Raw genomic sequence first — 20,987 nt, 5'->3', positions numbered from 1 at the left:
AAGATGAGAGAATCCATACAAATGGAATTAAAGGAAATAAAAAACGCCTTAGCAAACCATAATAGCAGAATCACACAGTTGGAGAATCACATAGAAGAACTTGAAGAAAAACTACAAACCAAAAATGGCAAAAAAGCCAATAAGGAAATAAGAGGTAAGACAAAGTTAGGTATTTAATGAACAAAGACTAAAGAAATAAACTACGGGTTGTAGGAATACTAGAAGGGGAAAAATTGGGAAAGGGGAAGAACAAGTGGTCAGGGAAATAATAGCAGAAAACTTTTCCATTCTCTGGAAAGAGGCTCCAGTGCAAATAGACCCTAATAATAGACCTTAATAAACCAACACCAAGACATATAGTCATCCAAAGGGCAAAATAAATAAATAAATAAATAAATAAATAAATAAATAAATAAATAAAAAAGAGAGAGAAAGATGAATTCCTTAAAACAGTAAGGGAGGAAAAAACTTCAAGTACAAAGAAAAGAACATAGAATCAAACCAGATATCCCATTTGAAACAATTCAAGCAAGAAGACAGTGGAATGACATATTTAAAGTACTGAATGAAAGAAACTTCCAACCTAGAGTCCACTACCCAGCAAAACTCTCACTCAAATGATAGGAAGAACTAAAAATATTCTCAGACAAAAAAGAACTTGCACTATTCGTGCTAACCAAACCAAATCTAAATAAACTATCAGAGATGAATTTCACAACCCAAACACCCAATTTTAACAACACCTATACACAATACAATTGCACAGCAGCCCTCTCTGTCAATAATCTCCTTAAATGTCAATGGACAACCCTCCCCCCATTAAAAGACACATAGTAGAGGGTTGGATTAGAAAACAAAAACTGGACTTCTGCTGTCTGCAAGAATCACATCTAAAAGTACAGGATAGAAACAGGCTTAGAATAAAAGGTTTTAAATAAATTGTTTGGGGCCAGGTGGTGGCACTAGAGGTAAGGTGCCTGCCTTGCCTGTGCTAGCCTTGGATGGACCGCAGTTCAATCCCCCAGTGTCCCATATGGTCCCCCAAGCCAGGAGCGACTTCTGAGTGCATAGCCAGGAGTAACCCCCGAGTGTCACTGGGTGTGGCCCAAAAAAAAAACAAAAAAAGAAAAAAGAAATAAATTGTTCAAGTCAATGGAAAAAAAAAGATAGTGGGAGCAGACATTCTTGTATCAAACCAAATTGCATTCAACCTCAAGAAAGTGATCAGAGACAAAGAGGGTCACTACTTATTAATCAGGGGAACACTAGACCAATAAGTACTAACTCTGGTCAACATTTACGCACCAAATTTAGAACCAGAAAAATATGTAAGAAATTTGCTCACAAACCTGGAGAAAAATATGAAAGGAAATGTGATAGTAGTAGGAGACTTCAACACAACATTATCACCACTAGACAGATCCACTAGGCAGAAAACTAGCAAAGACATAAGAGCCCTAAATGAGAAACTAGAAGAACGAGGCCTAATGAACTTATACAGGGCCCTCCACCCCCAGAAAGCAGAATATACATTCTTCTAAAGTGCACATGGAACCTTCTCTAGAATAGGTCATGTTTAAGATTTAAATCTAACTTGCACAAAGTCACAAATATAAGAATTATTAGAAGCATCACTATTATTATCAGATCACTATGCAACAGAAATCAAGGTTGACTATAAAAAGCTGTGGAAAAAAATCCAACACCTGGAGATTAAACACATGCTGCTCAACAGCAGCTGTATCAAGAGGAAATCAAGGAAGAAATAAAAAGATTCCTTGAGATTAAAGACTACCAAAAAGCTTCTAGAATAAATAAATTCATATGGCAAAGTGCAGGCTACAAAATTAACATGCAAAAAGCAATGGCCTTCTTATACATATATAGTGATAGAGAAGAAATGGATATTAAATAAGAAATCCCATTCACATTAGTGCCACACAAACTCAAAAATCTTGGAGCCAACTTAACTAAAGAAGTGAAGGACCAATACAAAGAAAACTGCAGAACACTGCTTCAAGAAATAAAAGAGAACACAGGGAAATGGAGACACATACCCTGCTCATGGATAGAAGATCATTAAAATGGCAATACTCCCCAAAGCTTTGTACAGATTTAATACTATCCCTCTAAGAATATCCATGACATTCTTCAAAGAAGTGAACCAAACACTCCTGAAATTCATTTGAAACAAAAAACACACGCAAATAGCTAAAACAACCCTTAGGAAAAAGATGGGAGGCATCACTTTTTTCAACTTTAAATTCTACTACAAAACAAGTCATTAAATCAGCATGGTACTGGAATAAAAACAGGCCCTCAGATCAATGTAATAGACTTGAGTATTCAGAGAATGTAACCAGATATACAACCAAATATTCTTTGATAAAGGGGAAAAAAGTGCAAAATGGAACAAGGAGAGCCTCTTTTTCAAGTGATATTGGAACAACTGGTCAGCCACATGCAAACAAGCAAACTCAAACCTCCATCTAACACCATACACAAAGATCAAATCTAAATGGATTAAATACCTTAATATCAGACACAAAACCATAAGGTATAAAGAACAACATGTAGGTAAAATACTCCATGACATTGAGACTAAAGGCATCTTCAAGAAGGAAATTGCACTCTCCAAACAAGTAGAAGCAGCGATAAACAGATGGGACTATATTAAGCTGAGAAGCTTCTGAACCTTAAAGGAAATAGTCACAAGGATACCAAGGCCACCAACAGAATGGGAAAAACTATTCACCCAATACTCATCAGACAAGGGGCTAATATCTAAGATATACAAGGCACTTACAGAACTTTACAAGAAAAAAACATTTAATCCCATCAAAAAATGGGGAGAAGAAATGAACAGACACTTCCTCAAAGATGAAATACAAATATCCAAAAGGCATATAAAAAATGCTCCACATCAGTAATAATCAGAGAGATACAAATCAAAACTACAGTTAATTACCATATCAAACTACAGAGACTGGCATACATCAGAAAGAACAAGAACAATCAGTGCTGGTAGGGATGTGGGGAGAAAGGAACTCTCATTCACTGCTGGTGGGAATGCCTTCTTGTCCAGCCTTTATAAAAAAAACAATATGGTGAATCCTCAAAAAAATGGAAATTGAGCTTCCATATGATCTAGGTATACCACTCATAGGGATATACCCTAGGAACACAAAAGTGCAATACAAAAATCCCTTCCTTGCACTTATATTCATCTCAGCACTATTTACAATAGCCAGACTCTGGAAATCATCAAAATGCCCTTCAACAGATGAATGGCTAAAGAAACTCTGGTTCATAAACACAATGGAATATTATGTAGCCATCAGGAGAGATGAAGTCATGAAATTTTCCTATACATGGATGGACATGAAAACTTATTCTGAGTAAAATAATCCAAAGGGAGAGAGGGAGACACACAGAATAATTTCATTGATTTATGGATTTTTAGAAAAATTATTGTTATAATGCCCAAAGATGAGGACTGGAAGGACCATCTCACGACATGGTGTGAGAGAAGTAGAATGCCTGTCTCGAATATAGGCAGGGGGTGGGGGAGAAGGAAGATCAGGGGCATTGGTGGTGGGAATGTTGCACTGGTGAAGCAGGGTGTTCTTTTATAACTGAAACCCAACTACAATCCTGTTTATAACTATAATGTTTAAAGACATTATGAAAAAATAAGTTATAAGGATAGGTTATATAGGCACAGAATAGTCTCTCTCATCTATGGGTCTTAAGAAAAGTAAAAAACATTGTAATAATAATACACAGAGAAAATAGAGATGAGGACTGGAAGGTCCGGCCCACAATATGAAGCTTGTCACAAAGAGTGGTGAATTTAGTTGGAAAAATGACATGATAACTACCATGACAATGGTAATGAGTAAGAGAAATAGAATGCCTGTCTTGAATGCAGTCAAGGGGTGGGGGAGGAGGGAGATGGAGGGCATTGGTGGTGAGAATATTGCATTGGTGAAGGGGGTGTGTGTTTGTTTTCTTTATTTATATAACTTAAACCCAACTACAAACATGTTTGTAATCATGGTTATTAAAGATATGTATTAAAAAATGCCTTGTACTAATCAAATGCCAGTTGTGAGGGTAAAAAGGACTAAGTGGGTACCATGTGAGTAGAACATAGTATCTTCCATTCTATATTCTTATAAATAAAAATATAAAAGACCCCAAAACACACACACACGCCTTGCTGCTGGAGAGAAGACTGCATCCTCCTCTTAGCATTGTACAACCAAGTTTCTAAACCTAATTTTTCGAACATCTGGCCTCGGCAATTTTGACCAATGTGACTCACACTCAACTATATTTGCTCTAGTACTTGGGAAGCAAAGGCTGCAAGGTCTGTGCACAAAATACATGGCTTCAGGCAAGACATGTTCTAGAAGGAAAGGAGAGCTGTGGCCGCAGGCTCTCTCTCTCAGATTTGCAAGACTTCCAATGCATTAATACCAATGTTGCTAAGGTCGTGCTCCCAACCACTCTGGCAAAACTGCCTGGAGCCATTATCTTCAGTCAACACCGCAGATTGCCTCGAACCAGAGAGATGCTGGTTCCTGGGTGCTGGGCATTCCAAGCATGGTCGTGGCATCTGGAAGGGACCAAGGCCAATGAGGAAGAGACAAACCTGGAATTTCTACTCCTCTATGTGTCTCTCTAAACAACCAACCTCTGTCAGCTTTAGTAGTGCTGGTGCCCCAGAGGCAAGTTCCCAGGGAATGAACTTGACCAGAGCCTTGAACTTTCCAGATCCTTCCAAGAATTCCTTGGCAGTTTTCAGGATAGTCCAGCATGTGCAATTTCTCTAACAACTAACATATACCCTAGCCCTTCCAGTCCAAATAGACACTTCTGAGATCTTCTTAGAAGATGCCCTTTCTGGGAAAAGGCCAGAGGGAGAACTTAAAAGCAAAGTCATAGACATTTCTCATAATCTACACAGATGTGGAAGTTGAACTCCCACCTGTGTGAGTGAGGATAGCTCCCACTACTTCTCTTAGGTGTCTTTACAGGGGTAAATGGAGCCACTTCCCATCTCTCTGTTCCTCTCTCTGTGCTGTGGTCCTTCTCTGGCCCCTTCATGTGTTTTGGTATTTGCCCATTCCTAACCATGGCAAATTCCCAAGCCACTGCCCCCAACAACCCGGAATATGGACCCTCTTTTGGCCTTTGGGTATAATTTTGTAGAATAACTAGCTATACTTGCAAAAAAAATTCATGTGTGATTACTATTCTCTGGCGAATATCTTCCTTTCCTCAATTATATGCTGAGATCCTTGAAGGCAGAAGTCACTGCTCAAACATTTTTATGTGGTTTGTTGCTCTTCATTTCTCAGGCCATTGTATCAGGAAATATGCTTATTTTCTTTTCTAAAACACATTTGGCAATGAGCATAAATACTAACACCAGTTCACAGTTGATTGAAGGAGGAGTCTAGCTTCCCACTAAGTCAAAATAATGAAGGAGGAACAAACCTGAGTCATGCTTGAGTACACACGCACACACACACACACACACACACACACACACACAAAACACCCTCATAACATCTTTGTGGTAAAGGAGAGAAATTCTGTCAATTACAGCTTAAAAATATATTTAAATAGGTGGGGTGTTTTTGGGGGTGTTGTTGAGGTGTTTGTGTTTGTTTTGGGGGCCAAACTTGACAATGCTCAGGGATTAATCCTGGCTTTGCACTTAGAAATTATACCTCGCGGACTTGGGCTACCATATAAGATACCAGCATCAAACCAGGTTGGCAGCATTCAAGGCAAATGCCTTCTTCACTGTGTTGTTGCTCTGGCCCCTGAAATGGTTATTTCTTCATCCTCACCGTAGTAAGTGTAAATGCATAAACTTATAGTAGAGAATCCCACATGCCAGAGTTGGACAGAAGGTAGCAGAAAGTGGACTCATTTTAGAATAATTAACTTGTAAGTATTTTCATTTCAAGTTATAATTGTGCCCATGAGCTGTGTAGCAGGAGAAGCAAGAGCCTAAGTCCAGATACTGGTGTAGGGGAAGAATAGGATGGACTGGGATATTCCAAGTGACAGGAATGAGGAACTCAGATAACTAGCATAACATTCATTTATAACATAACATTCATCTGTTAGTGCATACCCCCAGAACCCCTTCTGAGCAACAACAACAGCAAAATAAACTTGGGCAAGAGCAATAATACAGTGAAGAAGACATTTGACCTGGGTTTGATGCCCAGCATCCTGTATCATCCTCAAGCCAGCCAGAAGTAATTTCTAAGCACAAAGCTAGGAATAACTCCTGAGTGCCACCAAGCGTGGCTTAAAATAAAAAAAAAACCAATAAAAAAAAGGGGGGTGAGCCTTGCTTCATGCACCCAATTGGAAGCATTCATGGGTACCACATCCCAGCAGGAGCCCACCTGCAGGGGACTCAGGCATGCTTGCCTATGATCCTGTGGTGGGCCCAGGAAGCTCAAAGTCAGGCAGCGAGGACAGGAAATTTGTAAGCAGACTCAGAAGGGAAAGGAGAGACAGAGAAGGGAAGTTTTTGTTATCAAGTGTGGTAAAAAGAAATGGACTTCAGAGACTTGTCCCTCAAATCTCTTTTCTCAGAATGACATTTCTTTCTTTCTTTCTTTCTTTCTTTCTTTCTTTCTTTCTTTCTTTCTTTCTTTCTTTCTTTCTTTCTTTCTTTCTTTCTTCTTCCTTCCTTCCTTCCTTCCTTCCTTCCTTCCTTCCTTCCTTCCTTCCTTCCTTCCTTCCTTCCTTCCTTCCTTCCTTCCTTCCTTCCTTCCTTCCTTCCTTCCTTCTTTCTTTCTTTCTTTCTTTCTTTCTTTCTTTCTTTCTTTCTTTCTTTCTTTCTCTGGATTTTTGGGCCACACCCGTTTGATGCTCAGGGGTTACTCCCAGCTAAGCACTCGGAAATTGCCTTTGGCTTGGGGGGACCATATGGGCCGTCGGGGGATCGAACCGAAGTCCTTCCTTGGCTAGCGCTTGTAAGGCAGACACCTTACCTCTAGCGCCACCTCTCCGGCCCTGACATTTTTTAAAAATAAATATATAATATCGTTTTTATTAGCAATCACTCTTCTCCAGCAAACAACTCTTGATGGTGGGACTTCAGTGACATTCAGTTAAAGAAGAAAATGACTACAGAAAAGGGTGAAATTACTTTTTAAGAAGATAATTATCTTTAGACTCAGCAGAGGTAGATTGAGTACAGACTGTATAATTATTTTTAATATATATATATATACATATATATACATATATATATATTGGTTTTTTGGGTCACACCCGGCGGTGCTCAGGGGTTACTCCTGGCTGTCTGCTCAGAAATAGCTCCTGGCAGGCATGGGGGGGACCATATGGGACACCGGGATTCGAACCAACCACCTTTGGTCCTGGATTGTCTGCTTGCAAGGCAAACACCGCTGTGCTATCTCTCCGGGCCCTAATTAATATATTTAATTAATTATATGATTATAAACATGTTTATGGTTGAGTTTCAGTCATAACAAAAGTACACCCCCTTTCACAAGTGCAACCTTCCCACCACCAATGCCCCCATCTCCCTCCTTCACCACCCAATATCAGGCATCAGAATGACAATGAGAATCAGAAGCAATGGGAGCTGGGGAAGACAGCATCACTGTTGGTTCCACTTCCCCATTTGAAGTCTCCCTATTCCATGTGGCCATCTTTCTCTGCCATGTTGAGAGTCATGATGGAAAGATTCATCATAGAACATGGTCCAGAAGTTTGGTTTGTAAAGGCTATCTTGCAACTTCTACTTGTGCAAATAGTGTTTTGGGGCAACAATATTTCCTACACCATAAATAGAAAAAACTCAATGGCTCTTAGTAGCCTCGTGCTGAAAAGCCTCACCTGCAACTCCCTTCTGAACACAACTCAGGATCTTACTAGTCAGCTGTCTTATAGCAAAGCCAAGGCCAGTGAGAGAATGATCTTGAGGAACTTACTGGTCATTAGTACCATGAAATGAAACTCCCAGCCTACTCCCTTTACCAATATATTCAACAGGCAGGTGGATCCAGGGTGAAATATTTCTTTCAATATTGACTTGAACCTATGATTGGAACTTCCTTACAAAGTTTCTTTCAGTCTGATTTTTTTTTTCTCACTGAAAAGCAGAATTCAATATCCTACCCACATTCTCTATATTGCTCTTTTAGAAAAACATTTCTCCCTGAAGAAATTGGAAACAGAAGAAAGGGAAAATTGGAGCTTATTTTAGTCCTTCTTCTAATGAAAATGACAACCAAGACCATTTCAGTTACATTCTATTTATTCCATTCCTCCTGATAAGGAGAAAGGAAGGTGTAAGGAACATACTAATAACCACCAATAGAAAACCACTTATATTTTGAACAGTATCTTGAGGTCTTTATCTAAGCCAATGACTCTTCAAATAAATTTCAATTAATAAGACTCATCAGAAAATAAATTGGTACAAGAAAATGTCAGCAAAATATTCCTGGCAAGCCCAAGGATTCAAATTTATGCCCAGTCGCCTTGAGGAAAGGATCTCACTTTGAAAGATTAGAACATAACTATTTCTTTGAAGGTTTTATTATTGTTTGGGAGTCATACCTGGCCATTCTCCTGCTCTGGGATCACTCCTAGTGATAATTGGGATAATTCCCAATATAATTGGGAAATCATTTGGGTAGCAGAGACTGAACATGAGTCTTGTTGAAGTAAACAGGAGATATTCATTTGCAGGCTTGTTGATAACAAAGCCATTCAGGATAATTGAGTCTTTTTTTTAAAATATGGAACACTTCACGAATTTGCATGTCATCCTTGCGCTGGGGCCATGCTAATCTTCTCTGTATCGTTCCAATTTTAGTATATGTGCTACCGAAGCGAGCATGATAATTGAGTCTTTAATGGCACTTCTGTCTAAGTGGACAATTACTCATTTTGTCTTATCTTCTCACCCAATGGTACCGAAGCACTTCAATATCAAAACACAGTCCTTATTATAAATCACTTTCTTGTTATTTATTCTTACATTATACCTAGGGCTTTATATATATCATTTATATGTATTCATTATATATGTATATCATATGAAATTCTATACAGAGGCAATTTGATTACCTCTGATTGTTATTTAGCAAATAGTTAAACAACTATTTGTTCTGAAAAAACAAAATATGTTTTATGAGAGAAAATTTTGATCTGGGTTCAGAATCACAACTTCTTGCTTTAATTTCTGAAGTAGTAGAATAAATGCAAATGTCCCAAAATATAGACAACTAAAATAATGATCCAAGAGCCTCTCTGATATACTAATTACTCTAATAATCAAAAGGCACTGATCAGAGAGCCCAACGTGCTTCTGTTTTGCTACCTTTCCATTTGCTAGAATCAGCTAAGAACCACATTCAATGTGTAAACACTGCAAGCAAAGACAAATTGGAGAGAGAGAGAGAGAGAGTTCTTTTTCAAGTCACAGCTCATTCTCAGACACACTCTTGGAAGCAAGGGCTGAATCCTTAAATGCATCTGCCTCTTGGGAATATGTATGTCCTATTGTAACATGTCGCTTTTTAAAATGCAGCACTAATTGAAATGGTGCCCTCAAAAAATATTTAAGTACATCGCTTTCCATTCTCCCCAGCTTTTTTTTTTTTAATCTTGCTGTAAACTCTTTCTTTCAATTAGGAATGGATTCCATTTCCCTCACACAGCACACATTTCCTTCCCGTGTCTGCAATTTAATTTCCACCTCCATAATTTTAAATATTCTAAAGTCATCATTTTACACTCCCCATTTTCCTCCAAAATTGCCTTCAGTAATGGCTTCCTAACTCCATTATCCTGGATTTACATTCATCACATTTATGGGTTTGTCTCTTAAAAGCAAAACAAAACAAAAACCCATAAAATTTGGGAATCTGGTCTAATCACAGGATGCATCAAAGCGGTGGTGGCAATTTCTAATAGACCCTAATGGGTTTCAATCAAGGTGAGCTTTATCACTCTTATGCCTTTTCATTTCTCTGCTGTATTATGTATACTAATCACTAGGAAGATGAGACGTCTTTTTTTTCCCCTGTCAATACATTTGATTGTATTCAAGAGAAAAATTATTTACTCACAGGCTTAAATGAGGCACCTAAGTATGCAGATAATTAAATGACCATTGGGTTTAGGTAACCAGAGAAAATCATCAAAACAGTGAGTTTTCCATAATTCTCTGCAAATAAAATCAGAAATCTCACTCCTTAGTTTAGTAAAATACTAATTGTACTCAATACTAAATTTTACCAAATACTAACTTACTAAGATTCTATTTTTTGCCATGCTACTTATAAAATAACATCAATTTTTGGGGCCGGAGAAACAGCATGGAGGTAAGGCGGTTTGCCTTTCATGCAGAAGGTTGGTGGTTCAAATCCCGGCATCCCATATAGTCCCCTGAGCCTGCCAAGAGCGATTTCTGAGCATAGAGCCAGGAGTAACCCTTGAGTGCTGCCGGGTGTGATCCCCAAAAAATTTTTTTAAAAAATAACATCAATTTTAAATAAATAATAAAATCTTGAGTTTTAAATAAAAAGGCTAACACTAGACAATAATTGTAACATTGGGCACTCCATATCTTTTCTTTTCCCCAAATATTATTTCAACACTGAAAATAAAATGAAAAAATGAAGTTCAGGAAAAAATAGGCTACCCAACTGATATGTATGAGATAGAATATTTTCCAGAAAAATCATAAATCAAGACATTGATGATTTGCACAAGAAACAGTAATAAGTCTGAGTCACAGAGTAAAACTGTAGATGCCTTTTCTTGACTTTTAGACAAGGATGAACCACTCTGATATTTTTTAATAATCCATTCACTTTTGGTGAACTGGCACTTTTGCTCCATTTTTGGTAACAAGTAAGTGGTTCATCAGTAACCTATAACTGTCCTCAGGACAAGAACATTTGCCTCATAGGAGAGAACTGCAGAGGGTATTGATCAAGAGAGATGTTCTTCCTCTTTTCTTCTAGGCCCATCTCACAGCTGTTGAGAGAAGAGGAGGGACTTCTGGCAAGTTCTGAGTGCGGCTTCTTTAGACATCTTGACCTTGATACATGGTCTCTCCTATGTCCTGCCACTGAGATGAGAATTAGCCCAGCCTTGTCATGAAACTTACTTCCAAGTAATAATCTTCTCATGAGTCACCCTCTTCTGGCCTATGTCCCTTTCTCTATTCAGACCCATTAAAGAGCCAGTGCCATCTTTGGAAGACCTAAATACTGCTGATAAATCCCTCACTGGAAGTTTTCAAATATTTTCCCAAGGCCTTGATGAGAAAACTCAGACTTCTGAGTACTAAAATCTAATAGAGTTGGCCTGTTTTTTTTCTAAGAATCCACTTGCGTCTGTCATTGCCCACATCCCTGAGCTCATAACCATTCCATATGCTAGGGGTTAACTCTTCTTCTAGTCCAAGCAATTCCTTCCTTGGCACCATTGTTCTTCCAATTCTGACCTACTAACTGCCCTGGCCTTGGAGTTGGGTGTGGATTTTTCTGACTTCTCCACATCATTTCTCAGACTCGGACAGACACCACTCCACTACTCACCTCTATTTGAACCTCTATTTTTTATTTTAATTTTATTGAAATCGTTGTGATTTATAAAGTCCTTCATTGTTGGGTTTCAGACATACAATGAATCAGGGCCAATCCCACCACCAGTGTCCACCCCATTCCACCAAAGTTCCCCAAGTACATTCCATACCACTTCAGACTCCTTCAGCCTGACAGTATAACAGGTCCATTTTAAGTTTAGATTGTTAAAGTTAGGGTCTTTGATTTCATTGGTGTTGTCTTTGGCTTGGATATTTAATTCTGTCTTTTTTTTAATACCTCCAATGCACCTGAGACCATGGTTCAGTCCACTGGCCCCCATCCTTTTATATTTATGTTTCTTCTCTATTTGAAAGTCCTTTCTTTGAAAGGACTACCCCTACTATAGACTTCTCATAGAGTTGTTTGGTTTTTAATAACAGAAGGAGTTACGTGCTTTCCCTTCACATTTTGTCTAATTAAGTTCACTTTTCCAAATGAGTACTTTATTTCTACTTTATTATTCAGATCATCAGGTATGCCCTGAATTACACTTGTAATATCTCTCATTCTTTTTACTCAGACGGGAGCAAAAATGTCATTGCAAAGGATCAAAGACTGAGGTTTAGTCTAATACTTAATCCATCACAAAGATCTTGGATAACTGGGAAAAAATTAACTAAGGAAAACACAAGCAGTAGTAGCCAGACAAATGGTACAGAGGGTAAGGCCCTTGTCTTGCAGGCAACTGGCCCAGGTTTGATCTCAAGTACCACATCCATTCCCCCAATCCCCAAAAGGAGCAATTCTTGAGTGCTGAGCCAGGAGTAAGCCTTGAGCACAACTGGGTTTGATCCAGCCCCGCAAAATACCTAAATAAAAACAATGAGCAATTTGGATTCACTTCATAAAGGAAATAGAGTTTTATAATAAAATTGTAAAGAACCCTTAAAACCAATCTCTCTCTGCCCCTGACTCCACCAGTTTTACCTAAGATTCACCAGCAAAACCAAACTCAGGGCAGGACACATGGCACACAGAAAAGTTGGATGCATCAGTACTAAGACAACTTGACTTCAATCTAGTAAAACAACATCTATGAGCACACTGTAGGTCAGAAAGTTAGTACATAAGTTATTGCACTTCCGGGCATGTGACCAATCCCAGGTCAATTTCTGCTACCAGATTTGATCCCTGGGCAACACTAGCAGTCAACTCTGAGCACAGATCCAGGAATAGTGCCTGATCACTGCCAAGTGTAGTCTCAAAATAAAAACAAAAAAAGCATTATAAATGGGGTGAGAGAGATAGTTCAAAAAGCCAGGAGCTTGCTTTGCATGCAGAAGGGATGGATTCCACCCTTCACATCACACCATACCCTGACTACTTCCAGGAGTGAGTTCCAAGCATTGAACTGAAAGTATCCCCTGACCACCACCAGATGTGACCACCAAACATAATAAAAGAAAAGGCAGGTCTAGAGCAATAATATAGTGGGTAGGATGCTTGCTTTGCATGTGGTTGTCCTGGATTCAATCCTCAGCATCCCATATAGTCCCAGAACCCACCAGGAGAGATTATTGAGTGCAGAGTCAAGAGTAAACCTCAAGCACTGCCAGGTGTGGCCCAAAACAAATAACAACAATAATAAAATGAAATAAAATAAACCTAAAGTTTATACTGTGGAACTGCATTTGTGAGATACTATTTCTGTAAGATCTCTCCTGCCTTCAGAAGCTTACGAAAAAGGGCTGGAGTGATAGTACAGCAGGTAGGGCACTTGCCTTGCATGGAGCCGACTAGGATTTGATCCCTAGTATCCCATTGGTTCCCCCCAAGCCTGCCAGGGGTGATTTCTGAGTGTAGAACCAGAAGTAATCCCTAAGCATTGCCATGTGTGCTCCCCCAATAAAGAAAAGAAGCTTAAAAATGATTATCTGATGCAGTCAAATTTGATTAATATTTTTAAAAGGGGGGTATAGGGGACTGGAAAGAAAGTTCCAAAGGGCAGAGTACAGGAATTGCAAGGCCAAGGTTCCAGTTCCAGCATCTCTGGACCCTGACTACCACTAACGGTGATCCCAAACTAAGATATACATATTAGGGATACAGTGAAAAGCCAGATGACCCTATTGCTGTCCTTACAGGGAATATAAACCAGAAGGGGATGTTTTCTAGTAAGAATAAATTTGAGGCAGGGTGATGATATTCAGTTATTATGAAAGCAACTACAGAAAGAGGCCCATTAGCAAGGAGGAGCTATCACAGAGTGATCTGGGCACAGACATGAGGCCACACTTCCAGGCCAAGCCCTGCTTTTCCTTCTGCGGACAGCTCCGCATCTGTGGTCCCAGCATCTCTAGCTCCATCTTAACATCTCCTGCTCTGCCTTCTCTTGTCCCAGCATCTCTGCTCCTGTTCCTGTGACCCGAATATCTCAAGCTCTGTCTCCTGCAGTCCAAGCATCTCTCCTTCAGCTCTCTGCAGGTGAGTGTCTGGCACATTATATATGCTCGAGAGCCCAAGATTCTACAATGTTAGTGCTGCCGTTCTTCTCTACTGCACAATATAGGCAGAATATTGATTCTCCAATACCCTCTTTGTAGCACTTTATCACTGGTTCATAATCTTCCACAATTTTAAGGGATTGTTCACCCCTTCATGTGAATAGAATTTGCCGCACTCATCATTAAAATTCTAGGTAGTCATTTCTCTGCATCCCACCCCCCCCCCAAATCCAAATTCATTCCTTCCATCCCTGGCTTCTGGGGACCACCAGTTTCCAGCAAGTGTAAGAGCTCCTCTGCTGGGTATATTGGATACTCAGAGCTCTTTGCCCACTCACACCACTGATAACAGAGCACTGTGCTACTAGCTGAAGACAGAGCAGTATAGGAGTGTAAGTGTCAGAATAAAGTGCAGAATGTGTCTCTCTGGGAAGCATAAACCCCAAACTGAGACAAATGAGACCCTGGGAAAAATACTGGGAGTCGGGCAGACAATTGCCCAAGCCTCTGAGTTCTGCATGCTCCCCCTTCATTGATACATGAGGCCTGCCAGCTCTCATAAGGGGAATACCACAAACAGATATGTTCCAGAAAAGCCTATCAGAGGCACTTTTTCAGGCATGGAAGGGAGAAATGAACTTTTATGTCACTATAAAGTGTATCTGGGATGTTGCCAAAGGAACCTGGCCCCAGGGGCTTCTCGGGAAAGAGAAAGCACTTCCTGTCACCACCACATGGGAAGAAAGGCAAAGGGTTTAGCATGGCAAAATGCACCAGACAGCTGAGGATCCGGCTATTTGAAAGAACCCAAAGCAAAGAGATTTTCTCTATTTTTAGAGAGAATAAATGTGGACGAGTCAACACATGTAATGGCTGGGAAGCAGCCCTCAGCAGAGCACATGTCCTTTCTCGGAGAGCAAAGCAAGGGAGTGTCTGCAGTGTAAGGGGGGGGGGGCGCAGAGAGCTAGCACAGTGGTAGGGCATTTTGCCTTGCACATGGCCGACCCGGAACAGACGTAGGTTCAATTCCCCATTCCATTTGGTCCTCTGAGCCAGCCAGGAGTGACTTCTGAGAGGAGTACCCCTGACCACAGCCGGGTGTGGCCCCAAAATCACAAAAATAAATAAAAATAAAGGAGAGGAGGACTATTCAGAAGGCCGAGGAGCACCAGTACAGTTTATTTAGCCACACATCTGTTGTTGGGCATCTGGGTTGTTTCCCAATTCTGGCTATTGTAAATAGTGCTGTGTGATTAACATGGGAGTGCAGAGGGCATTTTTTTCTATTGTATTTTTGTGTTCCTAGGGTAAATCCCTAGGAGTGGTACTGCTGGATCATATGGGAGCTCAATTTTTAGCTTTTTGAGGAATCTCCCTATTGTTTTCCAGAAAGGTTGAACTAGAAGGCATTTCACCAGCAGTGAGTGAAAATTCCTTTCTGCCCACAACCATGTCAGCACTATTTTGCATTTTTGCATTACACCTGGCAGTGCTCAGACTTTACTCCTGTTTTTGTGCTCAGGGATTACTCCTGGTAGTGCTCAAGAGCCCACCTTATGATATTAGGGGATCAAACCGGGGTGGATCATCTGAAAGCAAGAAAATCTTTTAACCCCTCTACTATCTCTCAGTTTTGTGTTTACAATATTGAAGATATTCAGTTTGTACTTAAGGCCTCTTCTGATCTTGGTTTAATTTTTCTTTCTTAATTTTCTTTTAAGTTAAAAAATTTTAGGTATCATGATCTATGATACGGTTTGTTAATCACAGGGTTTCACACATACAGTAGCCCAATACCACATCCTTGGTCACCCTTCCCTTTTTCTCATCATCCTCAGCTTTTGTTGCTTTTCACCGTTTGTCAACGCCTTACTATGTTTCTTTATATTTCATATTCAGAGTGATCATTCTACGTCTTTTCCCCTCTCTGACAGACTGCGGTCAATGTGAAATAACTTTTTTTTTATTTGGCCTGTATTAGTATTTTAAAAAAAATGTAAAATATTCTGATATAGTACCCTTAGTAGCATTTCTTGGCTAGAGATACCATAGCTTCCTCAAAGTCTGTTTTTCCACAGTCTAGCAGGTTCAAAGTCCCATTAGTACTTGATAGTCTACAATTTATCATGAGTTTCTTATGTTAGAGGTAACATGAAGTAATGGTGGGTCCTCAAGTTGAGAATTCTGTCATTTTCTTTACTCTTTTTCCTGATTAAATTATCATGAATTACTAAGTTCCAAGGCTATTTGTGGCTGTTTCAGGTGGACAAAGTTCCAACCACACTTCTTTCACCAGTGTCTACTTCCCTCCCTCAACATCCCCACGGTTCCCCTCTATGGCAGGCATTTTTCCTTTTTTATTTTAAATTCTTTTCTTTTAAGCACAGTGGTTTCCAATATTGTTAACAATAAGGTATCATGCATGTCACTTTAGCATTTTTCAGTCCTTGTCCAGAGAGACTACCTCTCTCCATCCCTTGCTGTATTCCAACTCTCCAGTCAGGTCAAAGAGGTTTTTTTATTTATTTATTTTTATTTTGATCATATTGGTTTACATATCTTTCACAGTAGTATTTTAGGTACATATTAACATTGAATCAGGGGAATACCCATCACCAAATTTGTCCTCCCTCCATCCTCATTCCCTTCCTGCAACCCATATCCCCCACCATCACCCCCCGGGTTGCTAGAGTAGGCGGTCCCCTCTTTGTCTAGCTTACTATTAGTGATCATATATCTGCAGTCAAATGCTCTACCCCTGAGCTATACCCTCTAGTGGTCATATATTTGTTTGGTCCTGATACCCTCCCTCGTTTCCCCTTCTATTTGAGAGGCGGAGATAGATAATTCGAGTTATGTGGTTTTGTTTGAAGGAAAGAAAAGCTATAGAATGGGGTAGAAAAAAATAAAGAAAAGAAAAATCAAATAAGCTGAAAATGGGCGGAGTCCTTAATCTAGAGAGGCTTTCAACCTGAGTTTGAGAGAGGACATGAAAAAGGTAATTGAAACACCACAACAATACAGAAAGAAATAACAAATTAAATATCCAGTGAGCACTACAGCAATAAAGACAAGCACCACACAATAGTCTCAGTCCTGAAATCAAACCATGCCGGAGTGCAAAAAGAAAGAGAAAGATAAGATAAAATAAAATAAAATAAAATTGAAAACATCAACTTCAATATCTATATCAAAATAAAGAAGCCAAAAAATAAGTAAATAAATAAATATGTGGATAAAATAATTATTTTGTGCTTTTTTTTCCCTTTCCCCCCTGCATCGGCACAGTAACTATTGGGGGTATTATAGAGGGAATTCCCTTGGCCTAGGAGATTCAGGGTTTCTCCACCCCTAAAATATACTGTCATGGGATTAACTATAGACTCCTTGCATGATCATTTACTATCCCCTCTGTGCTTTTGTGGTGTATGGAAGACTTCTGCTTCGTCATGTATGGTAAGATCAGACCTCTGTATATAGAGATCTTAGTGTCTGTACAGCTCAAGGAATGGAGCTTAAGATGAAGTCTTTCTTTGTGGTTCTAGCAGTTCTGCTTCTTCAGTGTCATTTTAATCCATCTTCTGTAGGTGGTGGTCTTGGTCATTATACTGCTCCTAGGATGGAGCCTGGGGATAGAGTCGTTATGTTTCCAGAAGACCGGTTCAGTTGTGATTGTCTCAGTCAAACATAGAGGTTTTTTTTTTTTTAAATAGAAATCTTTTTAATTTTTTATTTCCTTTTTTAAACACTCTAATTATGAACATGATTGTAATTTGGTTTCAGTCATACAAAGAACACCCCCCTTCACCAGTGCAACATTCCCGTCACCAATGCCCCTTATCCCCCACCTCCCCCACCCCATGCCTGCATTTGAGACAGGCATTCTACTTCTCCTACTCATTATCATTGTCATAGTAGTTGTTAGTGCAGTTATTTTTCTAACTGCACTCACCACTCTTTGTGGTAAGTTTCATATCATGAGCTGGTCCTTCTGGCCCTCATCTCTGAGCATTATAACAGTAATGTCTTTTATTTTTCTTAAAACCCATAGATCAATGAGATTATTCTGTCTCTCTCTTTTCCTCTGGCTTATTTCACTCAGCATAACTGTTTCCATGTGCTTCCATGTATAGGAAAATTTCATGACTTCATCTCTCCTGATGGCTGCATAATATTCCATTGTGTATATGTATTACAGTTTCTTTAGCCATTCATCTGTGGAAGGGCATCTGGGTTGTTTCCAGAGTCTGGCTATTGTGAACAGTGCTGCAATGAATAGGAACAGTGCTGCAATGAGGAAGGGACTTTTGCATTGTATTTTTGTGTTCCTATAGTATATCCCTAGGAATGATACAGCTGGATCATATGGGAGCTCAATTTTCAGCTTTTTGAGGAATCTTCATATTGTTTTCCATAAAAGCTGAACTAGACAGCATTCCCACCAGCAATAAATGAGAGTTCCTTTCTCCCCACATCCCCACCAGCACTGATTTTTCTTGTTCTTTATGAGGTGTGCCAGTCTCTATGGTGTGAAATGGTACCTCATTATTGTTTTGATTTTCATCTCACTGATAATTATTGATGTGGAGCATTTTTTATGTACTTTTTTGGCCATTTATATTTCTTCTTTGAGGAAGTGTCTGTTCATTTCTTCTTCCCATTTTTGATGGGGTTAGATTTTTTTTCTTATAAAGTTTTGTAAATATACCTGGTATATTTTTTATATTAGCCCCTTGTCTGATGGGTATTGGGTGAATAGTTTCTTTTATTCTGTGGGTGGGTTTTGTATCCTAGGGACTCTTTCCTTTGATGTACAGAATCTTCTCAGCTTAATATAGTCAAATCTGTTTATCTTTGTTTCCACTTGTATAGAAAGTGTTTTTTTCTCCTTAAAGGTGCCTTTAGTCTCAATGTCATGAAGTTCTATATACCTTGTTCTATATACCTTATGTGTTTGGGTCTGATGTCAAAGTCTTTAATCCATTTGGATTTGACCTTTGTGCATGGTGTTTTTTTTGCAAGTGGCTAACCAGTTATCCCAACACCACTTGATGAAGAGGCTCTCCTTGCTCCATTTTGCATTTATTTCCCTTTTATCAAAGATTAATTGATTGTATGTCGGGGGAACATTCTCTGAATAGCCAAGTCTATTCCACTGATCTGAGGGTCTGTCTTTATTTCAGTACCATGCTGTTTTAATTTCTATAGCTTTGTAATACAATTTAAAGTTGGGGAAAGTGATGCCCCCCATATTCTTTTTCCCAAGGGTTGCTCTAGAAATTCAAGGGAGTTTATTGTTCCAAATGAATGGCTTAACATATATAAATCAATCAACATAAAACACCATATCAACAAAAAGAAAAATAAAAACCATATACTCATATCAATAGATGCAGAGAAAGCATTAAATAAGTTCCAACACCCATTATTGATAAAAAAAAACTGTCATCAAAATAGGAATGCAAGGAACTTTTCTCAATATAGTCAAGGCCATCTACCACCAGCCAATGACAGATATTATTCTCAATGGAGATAAACTAAAAGCCTTTCGTTTATAATCTGGTACAAGACAAGGTTGCCCTCTCTCACCACTCCTATTCAACATAGTTCTTGGAAGTTCTTGCCATGTGATTAAGCAAAATAGGAAAGGAAGAAGTCAAGCTCTCACTGTTTGCAGATGACATGATACTATACTTTTACACAATGGAATACTATGCAGCTGTTAGGAAAAAATAAAGTCATAAAATTTTCCTATACATGGATGGACATGAAGACTATTATGCTGAGTGAAATGAGTTTGAGGGAGAAAGATAGACACATAAGAGTCTCAATCATCTGTTTAGAAGAAAAATAAAAGACAGTATGGTAATAAAACCCAGAGACAATAGGGATAAGGGCTGAAATGACCAGGCCATGAAATGGAGCTTACCACAAAGAGTGGTGAGCACAATTACAAAAATAACTATACTAACAACTACCGTGACAATACGAGAGAGAGAGAGGGAGAGAGAGAGAGAGAGAGAGAGAGAGAGAGAGAGAGAGAGAAAGAGAGAGAGAGAATGCCTGCCCTGAAAACAAGCAAAGGATGAGGAAGGCAGGAAGGTTGGACTGATAAAGGGGGGGGGGTTACATTTTATGACTGAAACTCAACTACAAACATGTTTGTAACCACAGTGCTTAAAGAACTTAATTTTAAAAAAGCAGAAACAAACAAGCAAGCAAACAAAAGCCAGCCACAATGATGAAGACACTGAGCCATGAAGGGTTCAGGCCCAGTCTAGATGCTGGTCTTCATGGGAAATTCAGACCTGCTCTCATGGTGATATCCCACAGCCAGGAAATAGCTCCAGACACAAGCACCCACCTTCACCCTCACACAGTTTCAGGGTGGCGAGAGAGGCCAGGAGGACAGTTTGGTAGCTCTGACAGAATGAAGAGCTTCAGTCTCCTCGGGGCAGGCAACAGAGGGTCGCTCCTCAGTCAAACACTGCTGCACCAGAGATTGGGCTCGTCTCTTTGGTAACTGCTAAGACATGCTGAGCCTCCAACCCTGTCTTGCCTCATCAACTCAGGCCTTTTATAAAAATATGCTGCTCCCCCAGAAAAGTCTCGAATCACCACCTCCTCTCCATTCCTTATCCAGGAATTGACCAATTGCAATCCATAACTTTATCTGCACAAATCCTGGAGGCCTAAAAAAAGTTTAAGTAGATTAATGGGAAGCTTGGCAGAAAGTGACAGGCTTGATAGAAATGACACATCTGATTCAGGGTGGAAAGAGGTTAATCAATAAAAATCAACAAAGTATTGTGCCCTCAGATTGGAAAAAATGTTTCAAGAAGATAAATATGGGTGCATGTTTGGGGACAGT

At 39.4% G+C, this 20,987-nt stretch overlaps 1 protein-coding gene and 1 non-coding gene across 2 annotated transcripts in view; both read right to left on the bottom strand.

Annotated features, from left to right (window-relative positions):
- The window catches only part of CD226 (CD226 molecule), an 84,390-nt gene that overhangs the window by 46,546 nt on the left and 16,857 nt on the right, over window positions 1–20,987 (bottom strand). The gene's annotated exons all lie outside the window — the stretch shown is intronic.
- Window positions 8,805–8,911, bottom strand: LOC126021512 (U6 spliceosomal RNA). The gene has a single exon (XR_007500023.1). It is a non-coding gene; the product is annotated as a U6 spliceosomal RNA (small nuclear RNA).

Source organism: Suncus etruscus, chromosome 10, assembly GCF_024139225.1.
Source record: "Suncus etruscus isolate mSunEtr1 chromosome 10, mSunEtr1.pri.cur, whole genome shotgun sequence".
NCBI classification, from domain to species: Eukaryota; Metazoa; Chordata; class Mammalia; order Eulipotyphla; family Soricidae; genus Suncus; species Suncus etruscus.
Note: the sequence above shows the minus strand (reverse complement) of the source record. Positions and strands in the feature narration are given on the sequence as shown.